At 39.0% G+C, this 18,895-nt stretch overlaps 1 non-coding gene across 1 annotated transcript; it reads right to left on the bottom strand.

The window, feature by feature from the left end:
• Nucleotides 1–1,545: 1,545 nt before the first annotated feature.
• LOC141694452 (small nucleolar RNA R71) lies at nucleotides 1,546–1,652 on the bottom strand. The gene has a single exon (XR_012563758.1). It is a non-coding gene; the product is annotated as a small nucleolar RNA R71 (small nucleolar RNA).
• Between the last annotated feature and the right edge of the window lie 17,243 nt (nucleotides 1,653–18,895).

Genomic DNA, 18,895 nt, shown 5'->3' with positions numbered 1-18,895 from the left:
TAAGATCTGAAATCTAAACATAAATCATATTAGCCATGACATTATCAAATATATCTAACAGTTTATTTATCATGTTTTCATATGAACCCATGATGACGATAAGTGTTAACAATCGTGATCATGGGGTCGTAACGGATTTACTATGGAATTCTTTAGTTAGTTGTTTAATACCTTAGTGTGTGATGATTGTATGATATCTAGTATTGGTTTTGTGTATTCGTCTTATATGCGTCGCGAACATATAAGATAGGGTGTTAATCTCTTGTGAAGCGACGGTGGATCTTGAGATTTAGAACTTTCCATGCTAGCATAGGTTCATGTACGAGTCTGCATGATAAGTGGGTAACTCTAACCGTTTTATTCGCCCTGTGTAATTAAAAGGAATAACTTGTTCTTAAATCATTATGTTGTCAATTTATGTAGACATATAGGGACTCAACATAATTGATGCATATTCAACTTCTATCTTAATTATGGATGTTTGGTAGAATGGTATTAGTACAATGAAAGTTGGCTTTTTTCAGTTTCGTGTTATTCGATTAATATCATCAATGTTGCATACTAAGGGTAATAACAATGACTATTGAAGGAAGTAGTAATGAAGTTGTGATCTCATGAGTGTTATAATATTGTTAATTCGAAGTGTTAATTAAGTGGTTAATTTTAGTAGTTAATTGTAGTTAATAATTAGTTAATCAAATCTAAGTGTTATTGTCTTAACATTGAGAAGTAATCATACATTGATGAGTGAGTTTAATTGAACATAATTAGTCTGAGTCTATGTGGGAATGAACTAGAAAATATTCTATATTACTTGTGAACGCGTATACTTGCGTGTATTTTAGCGCGTGATTTCGCCCTAACAAGTTTTTGGCGCCGCTACCGGGGACTCGGCGTATTTGTTTTATTTATGTACTTACCATCATTGGTCGTTAGGACTCAGTGGTTAAGACGTGTTACTTATTGTTTTCGGTTGTGTTTCAGGTACTTTAGCGAGTGTTTATGCAAACTCGTTCTCGTACTCGCAAGAGGACTTTAGATATAGCTGAGGAGACAGACGAAGTTCTTGATATTCCGGAGAAGATAGATTTTGAAGATTCGGATTCAGGAAGTGAGCAGAAGGAGCCAGTAATCATGGGTGATCGTATTGTTCCGGCAGATTGTATTGTTCCGGCAGATCCAGCTCTTATGGACTTTTCTCGGCCTAAAATTGATGACATTCATTCAAATATTCTTCATCCGGCTATCCAAGCTAACACCTTTGAAATCAAGCCGGGCAATATTCAGATGGTGCAGAACTCTATTTCTTTCGGAGGAGCTGCGACTGAAGACCCCAACATGCACATAAGGAATTTTATCGAGATCTGCAGTACTTTCAAATATAATGGTGTGACTGATAAGGCTATCAAGCTGAGGCTTTTCCCATTCTCACTGAGGGATAAAGCTAAGGACTGGTTACATTCTGAACCAGCTGGGTCCATCACTACTTGGCAAGATCTTGCGCAAAAGTTTCTGGTGAAGTTTTATCCAATGGCAAAGACTGCTGCTATGAGGAGTGCTCTTACTCAGTTTGCGCATAAACCTACGGAATCTATGTGCGAAGCTTGGGAGCGCTACAAGGAAATGTTGAGAAAGTGTCCACATCATGGAATGCCCGATTGGATGGTGATCACTGGTTTCTATAATGGTTTAGGGGCCCAATCTCGGCCCATGCTCGATGCAGCAGCTGGAGGCGCCTTGTGGGCCAAAAGCTATACTGAGGCTTATAATCTTATTGAGACTATGGCTGCAAATGAGCATCAAAACCCAACTCAGAGGATGGTGCCTGGGAAGGTAGCAGGTATTCTGGAAGTCGATGCAGCCACCGCTATTGCAGCGCAGCTCCAAGCGCTGTCTATGAAGGTCGATTCTCTAGCTACCTATGGAGTCAATCAAATAGCTATGGTCTATGAGCTTTGTGCAGGTTCTCATGCTACGGAGCAGTTTTCTCTTGTTAACGAATCTGTTCAGTATGTGAACAATTATCAGCGACAACAACAGCCTGTGCCAGCTACTTATCATCCTAACAACAGAAATCATCCAAATTTCAGCTGGAGTAATAATCAGAATGCTATTCAGCCACCATATCAGCAAGGTGTGAGTAAACAGTTCAATCCACCTGGATTTCAGCAACCACAAAAGTATGCTCAAAGGCAATCATATCCTGAACAGGGAGCTGCAGCTATACCCACTAGTGCTGATTTTGAGAAACTTAAGCTGTTATGCAAGAGTCAGGCGGTGTCGATCAAGACCTTGGAAAATCAAATCGGTCAAATAGCCAATGCAGTGCTCAATCGTCAACCTGGCATACTTCCCAGTGACACGGAAGTGCCAGGTAGGAAGGAAGCTAAAGAGCAAGTCAAGGCTATTACCTTAAGGTCTGGAAAAGTTGCTGATGCTGAAAAGGCAAAAGAAGGAGAAGCTAAAGTTGGAGATGAAGAAGCTAAGCAAAAGGAGAAAGCGGCGGAACCAAGGAAGACTACTGTTGAACACACTCTGCCTGAGGGTAATACAGGGGAGAAACAGCTCTATCCTCCACCACCTTTCCCTAAGAGATTGCAACAACAAAAGCTGGATAAGCAGTTTGGTAAGTTTCTGGAGGTGTTCAAGAAACTTCACATCAATATACCTTTCGCTGAGGCTCTGGACCAAATGCCGAGTTATGCGAAGTTTATGAAGAGTATTCTTTCAAGGAAGGTGAAATTGGATGACCTTGAGACCGTTGCTCTAACGGAAGAATGCAGTACTGTGCTGCAGCAAAAGTTACCTCCAAAGCTTAAAGATCCAGGTAGCTTCACCATTCCTTGCACTATTGGCAAGTTATCTTTTGACAAGTGCCTTTGCGATTTGGGAGCAAGCATCAATCTGATGTCGTTGTCGATCTTTAAAAAGTTGAATTTACCTGATCCAAAGCCCACCTACATGTCTCTACAATTGGCTGATCGTTCTATTACTTACCCAAGAGGCATAATGGAGGATGTTCTAGTCAAGGTGGATAAGCTCTTCTTTCCTGCAGACTTTGTTATTCTGGATTTCGAGGAAGATAAGAAAATTTCCATAATCTTGGGAAGACCTTTCTTGGCTACTGGCCATACCTTGATAGATGTGCAGAAAGGTGAACTTACTATACGAGTGCAGGATCAGGATGTGACCTTCAATGTATTTAAAGAATTGAAATTCCCTACAGAAGATGAGGAGTGCTTAAAAGTGGATGTGATTGATTCTGCGATTACTTCAGAACTCGATCATATGCTAATGTTTGATGCATTAGAAAAGGCCTTAGTGGGGGATTTTGACAGTGATGATGAAGATGGAAATGAGCAATTACAATATCTTAATGCTTCTCCCTGGAGGCGAAGGCTGGACATGCCGTTTGAATCTCTTGGTACTTCTGACCTCAAAAATGCTGAAGGAAAGCTCAAACCATCAATTGAGGAAGCACCCATCTTGGAGCTTAAGCCATTGCCTGAACACTTGAGGTATGCTTTTTTAGGTGATGCATCTACATTACCTGTTATTATTGCATCTGACCTTTCAGGTAGTGAGGAGGACAAACTCTTAAGGATTTTGAGAGAATTCAAATCGGCTATTGGATGGACCATAGAAGACATCAAGGGGATCATCCCTTCATATTGCATGCATAAGATTCTGCTAGAGGAGGGTAGTAAGCCAACTGTTGAGCAACATCGCAGACTTAATCCTATCATGAAATAGGTAGTGAAGAAAGAAATTCTGAAGTGGCTGGATACAGGAATCATTTATCCTATTTCTGACAGTTCTTGGGTGAGCCCCGTGCAATGTGTGCCTAAGAAAGGAGGTATTACTGTGGTAGCAAATGAGAAGAACGAGCTCATCCCCACTCGAACAGTCACAGGATGGAGAGTATGCATGGACTACCGAAAGTTGAACAAGGCCACGAGGATAGATCACTTCCCTCTTCCGTTTATTGATCAAATGTTTGACAGGTTGGCTGGTCATGAGTATTATTGTCTTCTGGATGGCTATTCGGGGTATAATCAGATTTGTATTGCACCAGCGGATCAAGAAAATACTACCTTCACTTGTCGATTTGGCACGTTTGCTTTTCGTAAAGTTTGGGTTATGTGGCGCACCGGCCACTTTTCAGAGATGTATGATGGCTATATTCTCTGACATGATTAAGAATAATGTCGAGGTGTCCATGGACGACTTTTCCGTCTTTGGACATTCGTATGATGAATGTTTGAATAATCTTCGTGCCATGCTCAAAAGGTGTGTGGAAACTAATTTGGTGCTCAATTGGGAAAAATGTCATTTTATGGTGCGTGAAGGCATTATTCTTGGGCATAAGGTCTCTAGCAAGGGTCTTGAGGTGGATAAAGCCAAGGTGGGAGTCATTCAAAATCTTCCACCACCTATTTCTGTGAAAGGAATCCGTAGTTTTCTTGGTCATGTGGGTTTTTATCGGCGTTTCATCAAGGACTTTTCGAAGATATCTAAGCCGCTGTGTAACTTGCTTGAGAAGGATGTGCCTTTCAAATTTGATGATGAATGTTTGACGGCATTCGAGACTCTTAAAAAGAGTTTAATCACTGCACCAGTTATTACAACACCCGATTGGACAGAGCCTTTTGAGATGATGTGTGATGCGAGTGATTATGCAGTAGGCGCAGTTCTTGGGCAGCGCAAGAATAATCTCTTTCATGTGGTCTACTATGCTAGCAAGACCTTAAATGGGGCCCAAATGAACTACACCACTACTGAAAAGGAGCTCTTGGCTATAGTCTTTGGTTTCAAGAAATTTCGATCTTATTTGCTTGGGACAAAAGTGACAGTATTCACTGATCATGCGGCCATTCGCTATTTGGTTTCCAAGAAGGATTCGAAGCCGAGACTCATTCGTTGGGTGCTCTTACTACAGGAATTTGAGTTAGAGATTCAGGATCGAAAAGGTACTGAGAATCAAGTAGCTGACCATCTCTCTAGATTGGAGAATCCCGAGTCTACTTCACATGATAAGACATTGATCAACGAATCTTTTCCGGATGAGCAGTTGTTCGCAGTTCAGGAGGAAGAGCCATGGTTCACAGATATTGTGAATTATCTTGTCAGCAATATAATGCCTCTTAATTTGACCATAGCTCAAAATAAGAAGTTTCTGCATGAGGTGAAGTGGTACATGTGGGATGAACCGTATTTGTTTAGACAGGGAGCTGACCAGATCATCAGGAGATGTATCCCATTCTGTGAGACGGAGGGGATATTACGAGACTGCCACTCCACAGTTTATGGAGGACACTATGGTGGTGAGAAGACGACAGCTCGTATTCTGCAAGCAGGTTTTTTCTGGCCTACCTTGTTCAAGGATGCTCATCAATTTGTTTTAAGGTGTGATCGTTGCCAAAGAGTGGGAAATTTGACGAGAAAGGATGAGATGCCTTTAAATGTGATGCTTGAAGTCGAGGTCTTTGATATTTGGGGAATCGATTTCACGGGGCCTTTTGTCTCGTCCTCAAACAATTAGTACATATTGCTAGCAGTCGATTATGTCTCAAAATGGGTAGAAGTCAAAGCTCTACCGACAAATGATGCAAAGGCAGTGTTGAATTTTCTTCATAAGCAGATTTTCACAAGGTTTGGAACGCCATGAGTAATCATAAGTGATGAAGGGTCGCATTTCTGCAACCGTAAGTTCACTTCTATGATGCAGCATTATAATGTGAATCATCGAGTTACTACTGCTTATCATTCGCAAATAAATGGTCAAGCAGAAGTGTCTAACAGAGAGATCAAGCGCATTCTAGAGAAGGCTGTTTATCCGTCAAGGAAGGATTGGTCTTTAAAGCTCGATGAAATTGTTTGGGCTTAAGAACAACATACAAAACTCCACTTGGTATGTCCCCGTTTCAACTGGTGTATGGTAAGGGATGTCATTTACCTGCGGAGCTTGAGCATAAGGCCTATTGGGCGTTGAAAAAGTTGAACCTGGATCTAGATGCAGCTGGAAAGAAGCGAATACTTCAGCTTAATGAACTTGATGAATTTCGACTCGAAGCGTACGAGAACAACAAAATGTACAAGGAAAAGGTGAAAAGGTGGCACGATAGGAAGCTATATCCTAAGTTATTCGTGCCGGGGCAACAAGTTCTCTTATTCAACTCTCGTCTCCGACTTTTTCCTGGGAAGTTAAAATCAAGGTGGTCTGGACCTTTTATTGTCAAAATTGTGTTTCCATATGGAGCGGTGGAGATTTTTGAGAATGATCCGGACCAAGCATTCAAGGTTAATGGTCAGCGTTTGAAGCACTACTATGGGGACACGGCAAACCGAGAAGTGGTTAGTGCCGTTTTATTGTCAACTTGAGGAAGGTACGCAACGTCAAGCTAATGACGAAAAAGAAGCGCTTCGTGGGAGGCAACCCATGATTTGTTGTTACAGAAACCCTTAGAAGTTAATAACCTATCCAAAACCACAAAAAAACCAGAAAAACCGGGCTAGAAAAAAAAATTCCAGCCGACCCCTGAGCGCCCGCTCAGCTCTGCTGAGCAACCGCTCAGGGGTCGGCTGGGAGAAAAAAAATTTAGTTCAATAAAAATCCAAAAAAAAATCAGAAAAATAAAAAAAACAAAATACAGCCTATAAACCCACGACCTATTTCCCCATTATCCCATGATTTTAACCCTTAAACCCACTCCTAATCAAATTCTACCCTAATCCATACCCTATATATACATACACCTATCCCATATATCTCCCATACACTTTCTACACTTCAACTCTCTCCCAAACACAAAAACACAATTCTCAAGCACTTTTATTCAGATTCGATGGCACCCAAGAGAGCAAGGACTATTGATAGCAGCAGCACAGTCCCTATTGTTGATTCTTCGAGGGGTACTGTTGCGAGGCCTCGTTTGAATGATAGGGCTGCTGATGAGGAGTACACTAGGTTTCTGGGGAAGCCGATTCTGAAGGAGAGAGGATTTTTACCATCAGGGAGGGATGGTGAGTTGCTGCATATGATTGTTGAGAAGGGGTGGATAGCTTTTTGTGAGTCGCCTGAAGCAGTGTCGATGAGCGTGGTTCGCGAGTTCTATGTGAACGCGAAGGCCGAGAATAATGGGTTTTCTGTGGTCCGGGGGATGACGGTTGATTATCACCCAGCGGCGATTCGCCGTGTGATTGGGCAGAGACAGAGGAAGCCCACGGAGGACAACTGGAACGAGAAGACTGCTGAGGATTTTGACTTGGATTTGATTTGTGCTACTCTCTGTAGACCGGGCACAGTATGGACTTTCAAGACTGGAACTAATGAGTATCGTCACTTTCCGGCGATCGTGATGAACAGGTATACCCGTGCATGAAATGCGTTTATTTGTGCTAATATTCTGCCTTCTTCGCATGTACATGAGGTCACACTTGAGAGAGCACAATTGTTGTGGGCAATTTTGAATGAGGAGTACTATGTGGACCTTGGTGAGTTCATCTACCAAGGAATTCTGAAGTTTTTGAGGGGAGCTAAGCACATGAACATCCCCTATGCATCCACGGTTACTAAGCTTTGCCGAGCGGTGGGAGTTCAGTGGCCGTTTCATGAGCAGTTACAGTTGCCGGCTTCTCCTATTGATTTCGGGACTTTGAATGCGATGCAGAAGTGGACCGGTGGTGAGCCCGAGGAGCATGGGTTGGGTTATCGTCTTCCAGGAGGGCGTCCAGCACGAGGTGCTACTATGGCGAGGCCGAGGCGTGATGAGGCTTGTTAGGTCCCAATTTGTTTGTAGAAGGGGGGTTGAATGCAAACAATATCGTTTAAGCAAATAAAATGCGGAATAAAAAAGTGAAACAAAATTCAAGTTAAATAAAATTTTTATTAAACTTGAAAGGTGTTACAACTACGGTATCGGTTACAAGGGATTAATCTCAAATCAATTATTACAAATCTAGAATAAATTCGACATGAACTTTTTCTATTTTTGCAATTAAAAGATCAAATGCTAAATGCGATCTGAGATTAAGTTCTAGGGATTTTAATCCGCTAGATTGATACACAAGAACAAGATAAAGATTTCTAGTTGATTGGATTTAACTTTACAATCTAGAAATTTAATCTTGAAGAAAGCAGATGAAAATGTTTTGCCTTTGTTTTCTGCTTCTTTTTCTCTTGACTTGTGTGTTCTGTATGTTGAATAATTGCATGAATGACTTCTGCTGTGTTTTGTTGTTTAAGTAAATAAAACAATCCAGTTGAATCAGCAAGACTTTCGGCAAGACAATCAAATGAACTAGCAAGACAATCCTTTGAACTGGAGAGACTTTCGGTGAGACAATCCAATTGTATTGGCAAGACAATCTGTTGAACTGGAGAGACTTTCGGTATGACAATTACTTGACTTGGAAAGACTATCCAAAATGACTTGGTAGGACTTTCGGTATGACAATCTAATTTTGCTGATTATCTTTTTGAATATAATTCCAAAATCATTTCTGAAAAATGCATAATATTAATTCAGATTTAATTAACCAATTAATTCAATTAATCAATAAATTAATCTTTGCAGATTTAATTTATTCTCTTAATTAAATTAAATGACTTAATTAATTAAAAGAGAATTAATACTACTCTTGAACAACAACCACTCTTCTGTAAATCTTCTGAAAATCACTGAAATATATGAATAAATTCCACCACTTCAATGTTGACACTCGATGTACTGTCTGGTTCATGAGTGACTAACTTCCGTGACGTTTCTTCAAGCCTTGACCTTGATACTCTTGATTTTCTTCAGACTAAATCCTTGTAATTAATTGATACCCTGACGAGATCTCTGTCACTTGATTAAATCCACAATCTTGATTTATATCACTGAGGCTTGATCAATTTCTTGAGCTTCTTCCAGTGAATTAAGTCTTCAAGTCTGTAGATGAATAATGTTTCTTAACCCTTTGACAGATGTTACTTTGTGAGATCTCTTTGACGATAGATCCACTATTTACTTATTACATTCTTATTTGAGTTGAGTTAAATCCTCGAATATACAAATAGGCTATGCCATATGCCTTTCAATCTCCCCCTATTTGCTTGTTAGACAATAACAACAAATACCTAGAGGATAACTCAACTAACAAATAAGAAAAAGATATAAACAGAAATGCAAAGTAAATAGCAGAAAAGTTCTGGATTATATTTAACATTTTCCAGATTCCAAAAGAAATTTACAAGTGAATACAAGATAGATGTTCCTCTAGCCTGAACATATAACTACATTAGACTATCTTGATTCATAAAGCTCTAATCATATTACATTGAGTTTTGAGCTAATTGATTTCAGTTGTCTTCTCTTCTCACTTCACCTTCTTCTAAATCTTGAAGCAACTCTTTGTCAAAGACACGATCCTTTTCTGAAGTGAAGCTTGTTGGTCTGACTGGTTGAACTCCAACTGACTTCAGCTTATTCTTGATCTGATTGTACCTTTTAATATTCTTTTCACAATAAGCTTGAGTCTTCAACATGGATGAGTATCCAGCAGTTCTTAAATGATGTTCCATCCAGACCGGATGCTTAGCTGAGTAGTCTTTAAGAGATTGTACATCTAGCTGACAGATTTGAAGACAATCAGACTTAAAGAATCTCACCTGATGAGGATTGTTGACCACTTGAGGACTAGCCCTGCTGGCAAACTCTTTAAGCCTTTCTCGAAGAACTTCATTAAATTCTGAGCTTCTTTTTACCTTGTTGAGAAGAACCCAAATCTCTGACAAAGAACGATTCTCAAACAGATGAAGTGACACCTTGAAAGATCCTTCACTCTGACAATATACAAAAATGCTCATCTCATTTAGGGATCTATCAAAAGCAGCTGTGATCCTTGAGACTTCAGTCTTGATAGCATTCATGTACATGTCATTGTTAGGATTTGAGATTTCCAGCTTGTCAAGAAGATGTAGGAACTGCCTATCATTGTTAGTGCTCAGCTGAGGCATATCAAGTACTCTCCTAGCTTCATCCCATTTTTCACCAATCTTCAGTCTGACATCTCTTCTCCTTTCTTGAGCCTTAATGTCATGAAGACGTTGCTTTTGAAGAGTTTCTGTTCTTTGTATGTCTTTCCTCATATCAATGATCTGGGAGACCTTTTTGAGTTCAGCTTCTTTTCTTTTCATCTCTGACTGCTGCTGCTGAAACTCTTTCTCAAAGATAGGATCCACTGTAGCTTCCTCTTCCCAATCTCCAAAATCACTTTCCTCTTCAGCTTCAAATAAACCATCTTTGTCTTCCAAGACTGGTTCAGTGGGAATGTCAAAAATGTCAAAGTCATCCTGTTCTCCACTGTAATAGACATCATCAGCCTTTCCTTTGTCCCCAGCAGAGGTATCTTTTTCTTTCCCCTTTCCACTACTCCTTTTCTTCTCCCCCTTAGTTGAGGGATCCTCTACTGATTTTCCCTTAGATCCTCCATGACCTCCATCACCTCCCGAGCCTGAGCCTCCACCAGACGGCCCTTCAAAGTAAGTCCTTTGTTCTTCATTGGGACAGTGAGAATTTTTGATCATGTAGTACAGGTGCTTCATCCCTTCATTCAGATGTTCCATACCTGTCTCTATCTTCAGAAATCTAGAGGAATCCAGTGAATGATTCATTTCAACCAAATCTTCAAGAGAAGTCATCCTTGTATGTAGATAGCAGAAGTTAGAAATGTCATCAGATGATAAAGTTAGAGTTTCCTGAATGGAATTGAGCTTTGGTGTGATAGTGTTCTTGAGATCTGAGATATCATTCCTTATGAGTGCCAGCTGATTGTTGACAGAGGTGGAAGAAGAAGACCGTTCAACCACTTGTGCTTTGAATGCTTGAGCTTCAGCTTGGCTTTTAGCAAGTTCTTCTTTTAGGGCAGCAATTTGAGCTAACAGGTTTACAGTATCAGTGTCTGTGTGTGCTCTCACCTGAATTTCACTCGTGTTTGGTTCACTCGCCTCACGTGCTTGTGTTTCTCTCAATATAATTGCTCATGAGGAGTCTTCATGTTGCTGTTCTTCTGTACCTGCAGTTAAAATCACCCTAGCCTCTTCAAGAGAGGTCAGTGGTGGTGCAATGGGAATTCGCGAGTCCCGATCCTCAGTCAAACCTATCATTTCATGTGAAATAGATGTCTGAATTGCTTCAGGGATAGATTGACCGAGTTGCCCTCCACTTTCTCCAGATAAATCTGTGAGTGGAGAATCCCGTGAGGGAGCCAGAGGTGTTTGATCTGGGAGGGGAGAAAATGACTCTATTAAGGGTGGCTGAGAGTCAGATTTTCCCTCAGAAGCATGTGACTGCTCTTCTGCCGTAACTATGGCAGGCACTGTAACAGACTCTATGTGCACTCCTCTCTCTGTGTCCTGAGTATCATCTGTGGATATGTATGGTTCCATTGTGAGTAATGGAATTGTGCTTGACTCAGTACAAGATGCCATGGCCCTATGGCGAATTTCAATAGATTCATCCTGTTGAGAGAATGTCTCTAGTAACTGTTCATCGGCCATTTCAAAGTCCATGTCCTGTTGGGAGGACAATGATGGGCTTTCAGATGCCTCAGTATAAGTTCTTCTTTTCTTTGGAGGAGGCAGAGCTGAGGGTTCACTCACATTTAACAATGCACTACTTCCTATTAATCTTCTGGGTAACATTTTAGACAGTGGGGGAGTGGTTGAGATAGAATGTGACTCTGTGTTTGGCTCTATAACCTGGGATTGAAGCTGTGGTTCTACAACTTCATGGTCAGCCCTATCAACCACTGGGGGTCTTTCAACAGAAGTAGGAATGGAGTGAGAGTGAGGAATTACTACCTGTAATGGAAGAGCATCTGATGTTGGAGGAGCCTGGGTGGCTTGAACCACTGGAGGTTGAGGTTGTTGTTCATGACCGGGAAGATTGAAAATAGGTAAAGGAATATAAGTGGCCATGAAAGCAGATACAAGTACTGGAACTTGCATGAATTTGAAGGTTGTGTCTTGGCGGGTGTAAATCTTTTTACTTACCGGAGGGGGTTCGGTTACTGCGGAGTTAGCAAAAAGGGCTTTGTGCTCAGGTGTGAGAAGATGATCTGCTATAAGCATGAGAAAACGAGCATAGTAACATGATACCCTACGATTTGTAGAATAATCACGTAAAGCAGTAGTGAGACGTCTCAAGAGAATGGGAAAAAGTAGTTTGCCAAAATTGATCCTTTGATTGAAAACAACCGCAAGACCAATATACTGCAGAGTGGAAGTGATGTTGTGAAAGTTGGATTTAGTGCAGTTGGCAAACACTTTAGAAAGTGTATCGAAGAAAATATCCCATTTAGACACCAAATTGGATTTAGAAAGTTTGGTTAAATTGATCACCCCCTGATAGTGAATAGCATGGAAAAAGTTTGTGATATCATTTTCAGAGGGTAAATTACAGAAATTGTCCAATGGAAAATTTAATGCCTGATTGACTACTGTTTCATCAACCACATACTGTGTGTTTGCCACGGTGAATGAAAAAGATTTTGAATTATCGGCCACAGTAGAGGTTGTGCAAATTAGTCTAAGCAGATCGACATTTAAAATCACATTTGATTTAATAGCAGAGCTAACAATCGAATGGTCATTTAAAAATCTAATCCAAGGCTTAAATTTTTCCACATCACATTTTTCCGGATTAAAATAACCAACCTGATTATGCGCGACAATTTGGAAATTGAGAGCCATTTTAAAATAATAATAAGACACACACTTTCAGAATTTTAAGAATAATAAAAAAAAATTCGAATTAATTAAATTAATTTAATAATTTGAATTAAATTAATTATAATCGAAAAATTTAGACAGGAATGTATCTCGTTAAAATTCCTAACTCAGAAACACAGTTTTGAAAAACCAAAAGACACAAATCAGAAATTAAAAATAAAATAAAATAAAATAAAAAAACCAAAATCAAAAACAGAAACTGATTTGTTTGATTTCTTTTAACAAAAATCCAACAGCACTTCTGTATGTATATACTTGTATGTATATATCACAGAGTGATGAATTGGTATGCTGAGTAAGAACTCGAGCAAGGCAGACAAGGAAGCAGTTTGATTAAGATCGAGTAGAGAGAGAGAGAAAAATGACAGAAAAAAAAACTGATGAAATTTGAAAGAAAAGAAAAGACTGAAGTGATTTGAGTTATAAAACAAAGAAAACTGTTAAGAAGACAACCAGTATGACAAATCGGGATAGTCTTACCGATTGTCATACCGATAGTCATACAAGGCAAATATGAGAAAATAAAAGAAAACAAATAATAATATATAACTGGTATGACAATCTGATAGTCATACCGATTGTCATACCAGTACAAAATAAAACATAATAATTCTGATATTAATTTTATTACTGGCATGACAATCAATAGTCATACCGATTGTCTTGCCAGTTATAAAATTAATCTGATTTTAAAATAAGCAATCATTATTACTAAAATGACTTTCAGCAAGACAATTTCAATTGTCTTGCCGATTGTCATTCTAGAATAAGATAAAATAAGTATTAACAGATTTATATATACATGTGTACTGAAATGATTTTCAGCAAGACAATTTTAATTGTCTTGCCGATTATCATTCCAGTAGAAAGACTATATATATAATTTACAGAATATATTAACAAATATGAAAAACTGAAGTAAAGTCTTATATTAATAGTAAAAATTCAGAAAATATTTACAAAAATAAAGACAATATTTCAGAATTAATTATTTTTATTTCAAAAATAGATTTCTGTTGAATTTTAGCAAATAAAATTCATAGAAAAATATTTTTAGAGAAAATAAAATATTCTGAGATATTTGAAGTTAACAAGTCGAGTAAATAAAATAGATAAGATAATAAAAATTCCATAGAAATAAGCAAGAAATATGATAGAATGATAAACAAATTTGCAAATGAATTTTTCATTTATGAAAAATTCATTTGTAAATTCATTCAAGAACAGATCTCAGATATTAACTAAATTAATCACTAAAACTATTCAACATGCCCAATTTACCAACTAATCTGGTAAATGTGGATTCATCAAGTGGTTTAGTGAAAATATCTGCTATTTGTTCTTCTGTTGGAACAAAGAATAGTTCAACAGTACCATTCAAGACGTGCTCTCTAATAAAATGACACCTGATGTCAATGTGCTTTGTCCTCGAGTGCTGCACAGGGTTGTTGGTGATGGCTATTGCACTTGTATTGTCACATAAAATAGGAATTTTGTTCAATACAGAGCCATAGTCCCGTAGCTGGTTCCTAATCCACAAGATCTGAGCACAGCAGCTTCCAGCAGCAATATATTCAGCCTCGGCCGTTGAGTTGGAAACTGTTTGCTGTTTCTTGCTGTACCATGAGACTAGCCTGCTTCCTAGGAATTGACAACTTCATGAGGTGCTTTTCCTATCAACAACACTTCCTGCGTAATCTGAATCTGTATATCCAACAAGGTTAAAACCAGATTCTTTAGGGTACCAAATACCTAGATTTGGTGTTCCCTTAAGATATCTTAAGATTCGTTTAACAGCAACGAGATGAATATCTCTAGGATCCGCTTGGAACCTTGCACATAAGCATGTAGCATACATAATATCTGGTCTACTTGCAGTAAGATAGAGTAACGAGCCAATCATACCTCTGTATCTTGTGACATCTACCTTAATGGAGTTTTCACATGGTCCAAGCTTGACAGCTGTAGTTGATGGAGTCCTTGCTGATGCAGAATCCTCTAGATTGTACTTTTTGAGGAGTTCCTTGAGATACTTGGATTGACAAATAAATGTTCCATCTAACCTTTGATTTACTTGTAATCCAAGAAAGAACTTCAGCTCTCTCATCATGCTCATTTCAAACTTGCTGTACATTAACTTAGCAAATCTCTTACAGAGATTATCATTAGTAGACCCAAATATTATATCAGCCACATAGACTTGGACTAATATAGTATCATTCTTATGTTTTTTAGAAAAGAGAGTTTTGTCTATGACACCTCTAATAAAGCTATTTTCAATAAGAAATTCAGAGAGAGTGTCATACCATTTTCTTGGAGACTGTTTGAGCCCATAGATAGCCTTGAAAAGAAAGAAGACAAAATCCAAATGATCTGGATCTTCAAAACCAGGAGGTTGCTCTACATATACCTCTTCATCCAACTTTCCATTCAGAAAGGCGCTCTTGACATCCATTTGATAAACTTTAAAGTTTGAGAATGCTGCGAATGCCAGAAATATCCTGATGGCCTCAAGTCTAGCCACTGAAGCATAGGTTTCATCATAATCAATGCCTTCAGCTTGAGAATACCCTTTTGCTACCAGTCTTGCCTTGTTTCTTGTAACCACACCATCTTCATCTAGTTTATTCCTGAATACCCACCTAGTACCAACAGCTTTCTTGTGTGTAGGTCTAGGTACTAGTTTCCAGACTTGTTGACTTTCAAACTGATTGAGCTCATCTTGCATAGCAATCATCCAATCTGGATCAGTTAGTGCTTCTTCAATCTTCTTAGGTTCCATCTCAGAAAGAAATCCTGAGAACAGACACTCATTTTGAGTAGCACGTCTAGTTCTGACTCCAACATCTGGATCACCAATAATCAACTCAAAAGGGTGAGCTTTATTCCAGACAGTCTGTCTTGGAAGATTTGATCTTGATGATTCGCCTTGAAATTCATTGTGATGTTGTGTCCTACTAGATGATCCTTCAGCATCTCCCCCTGAGTTGTTGCCATGTTGACTTAAAGATTCTCCATCAGTAGCAGTGGTATCTACATTGTTGCCAAAGTTTCCATCACTATTACCTTGAGTATCATCAAGATTAACAGGTTCTTCACCAGCAACAACCTCAGGTTCTTGACCATGTTCTGATTCTGAATCTGACATATCATCAAACTTCAGTTTCTCAGAAGGATCTTCAGTTTGGATACTAGGGAGTTTAGTGTCATCAAATGTAACATTGACACTTTCAGTTACTTTGTGTTGATCAATGATATATACTCTGTATGATCTTCTTCCATATCCAACAAAAATACCCTCATATGCCTTTGCCTCGAATTTACCACGACGCTCATCTCCATCCTTGAGCACGAAGCATCTGGCACCAAATACATGAAAGTATTTGATAGAAGGTTTCTGTTCATTCAAAATCTCATAAGGAGTTTTCATGAAGTCTTTGTTGATTAGAGTTCGATTCTGAGTATAACATGCAATATTGACAGCTTCAGCCCAAAAGTACATTGGAAGACCGGATTCACTTAACATCGTTCTTGCAGCTTCAATCAATGTACGATTCTTCTTTCTACCACTCCATTTTGCTGAGGGTTCTAGGAGCTGAAAATTGTCTGGTAATCCCTTTGTCTGTACAGAATTCATTGAGAAGTGCATTCTTGAATTCTGTCCCATTATCTGACCTTATTGCTCTTACAGGGACGTTAGAATCTAACTCAATCATCTTGATATGATCAATCACAACTTGTGGTGTTTCATCCTTAGAGTGAAGAAATAAAACCCACGTATACTTGGAATAGTCATCAACTATCACAAGACAGTAACACTTCTTTGACATTGAAAGGACATTAACTGGTCCAAATAAATCCATGTGCAATAATTGCAGAACACCAGTTATGGAAGATGTGTTAGTGCCTCTGTGACTTGCTTTCTTTGACTTTCCTTTCTGGAAAGCCTTACATAGTCCTTCTGGAGAGAATTCCAGCTGAGGAAGACCTCTTACCAATTCTCTTTTTACAAGAGAATTCATTGTTTTAAAATTGAGATGAGAAATTCTCTTGTGCCATAGCCAACTCTCATCTGACGATGCCTTTGCATAGAAACAATTGACTTCAGGATTGCTTCCAGAGTTCATGTCAGCTACGAACAGATTTCCTTTCTGGATTCCCATTAAGGAGGGTTTTTCACTTTTCTTGTGCAGAATCTGACACTTCAGCTTGTCGAATAAAACATTGTAGCCATTGTCACAGAACTGACTAATGCTAAGCAGATTGTGTTCAAGTCCTTGCACAACATATACATTTTCAATGATAACATTTCCAGTTAGCAAACAGCCATATCCCTCCGTTAAACCTTTGCTGTTATCTCCAAAGGTAACCACTGGGCCAGCTTTCTCAACCATATTTGATAGCAGGGCTCTATCTCCGGTCATATGTCTTGACGATCCGCTGTCAAGAATCCACACTACCGGTTGTACCTGTTTAATGCCCTGCAATACAAATGGATTAGACCTTCTTCGGAACCCAAGCTTGGCTGGGTCCGGCATACTTGTAAAATTGGCCTTTATCAGGCAAAACAACATTCTTAATTTTAATATTCTCAACGTTCTAAATGACTGAACATTTGACCTTGTGAACAGCCTTGACAAATTTCTGTTTAGGCTTAGGCACAAATGTCTCCTTTCTAGCTTTAGGAGGACTAGCAGTCTTAGACCTATCATGCTTTCTATTATTCACATGCTGACGATGAGTAGTCTTATCATTAGAAACATGCTTACCATTAAAATAAGCAAACATCAGATTAAAAGCACAAGACATACAATCAGGAACACCACATGCTTTATGAGAAGGATTAACAATAGGCAACTTATGCATGGTAGACATGGCATTTGTGTTATCCAACTCATGTGTGTCTGAGTTAGTCTCAGTTGCTTTCACAACCTTGACTGGAACTTTTGACACACTTGACTTGGAGACAGCTTTCTCATTAGCATTATCTTCAGCACGGATTTCTTCTTGAATAATAAAAGAGGTCTCATCAAATGGTTCAGCAATTGATTCTTTATAGAGGGGTTCATCAACACCCTTAAGCACATGTGGTACTTCCCTGCCTTTAGCACAGACATGAGGAGGGGAGTTTATGCCTAATTTTCCAATAGCAGCATTGTAATCATAACCTATACCAGATGTTTGATTAACAACTTGCTTATTGTAAAACTCTTTGGACTTCGAACAAGAATTAAAGTAAGCTTTAACCTTAGCCTCAAGACCAGTGATCTTGTCTTTAAGAATAGTTTCAAGTTTTCTATAACAGTCAACTCTATTCTCTAGAAAAGACACTTGATCTTTTAATTTATCTTGATTAATTTGTACAAGTCTTAATTCATTGACCTCTTTCTCAAGGTCTTTGATTTGTTGATTTAACAATTCATTATCACGACGAGCACAATCTAAGGAACCTCCTAGATGATAAACTAATTCAACATCAGTAAATTTTACCTCTTTTCTTAACGATGAGGTGCTTGCATCACTAGCCATGAGAGCAAGATTCCCAACTTCTTCATCTTCACTGTCAGTATCATCCCAGCTTCTTCCCTTTGCCAGGTAAGCCCTTTCAGATTTACTCTTCTGATTAGAATCGTAAGAGTTCTTCCTAGCTTGTTTTGGCTTCCTGCATTCTGTGGCAAAGTGTCCCAACTCATTGCAGTTGAAACATCGAATGGTGCTTCGATCAACCATCCCTGTTTTATACCCACCACTGCTGGTGTTAGAGGATGAAGATCCACCTTTCTGGAATCTGTTGTAGTTGGACTTGTACTTGAACTTGGGATTCCTTTTGAATCTGACATTTGAGAATCTCTTGACAATCAGGGCCATTGACTCATCCTCCAATTGCTCCAGTTCTTCCAAGGAATAATAATCATCTCCTGATTGATTTGTAGTAGGAGAATCAAATTCTGCTACTATCACATTATCTTCAACCTTGGAAGACTGTACCATTCTTTCTGACTATTGAGATTGTTGTTGATATTGTGGTTGTTGTTGTTGTTCATCAGCTACTAGAGCAGTAGACGTGCTGACCACTCTTCCTTTCTCGTAAACTTCCTTCTGCTGAATCTGCTCCAACTC

Source organism: Apium graveolens, chromosome 10, assembly GCF_009905375.1.
Source record: "Apium graveolens cultivar Ventura chromosome 10, ASM990537v1, whole genome shotgun sequence".
NCBI classification, from domain to species: domain Eukaryota; kingdom Viridiplantae; phylum Streptophyta; class Magnoliopsida; order Apiales; family Apiaceae; genus Apium; species Apium graveolens.
The sequence above is the reverse complement of the archived record's forward strand: the minus strand, read 5'-3'. Positions and strand labels throughout refer to the sequence as shown.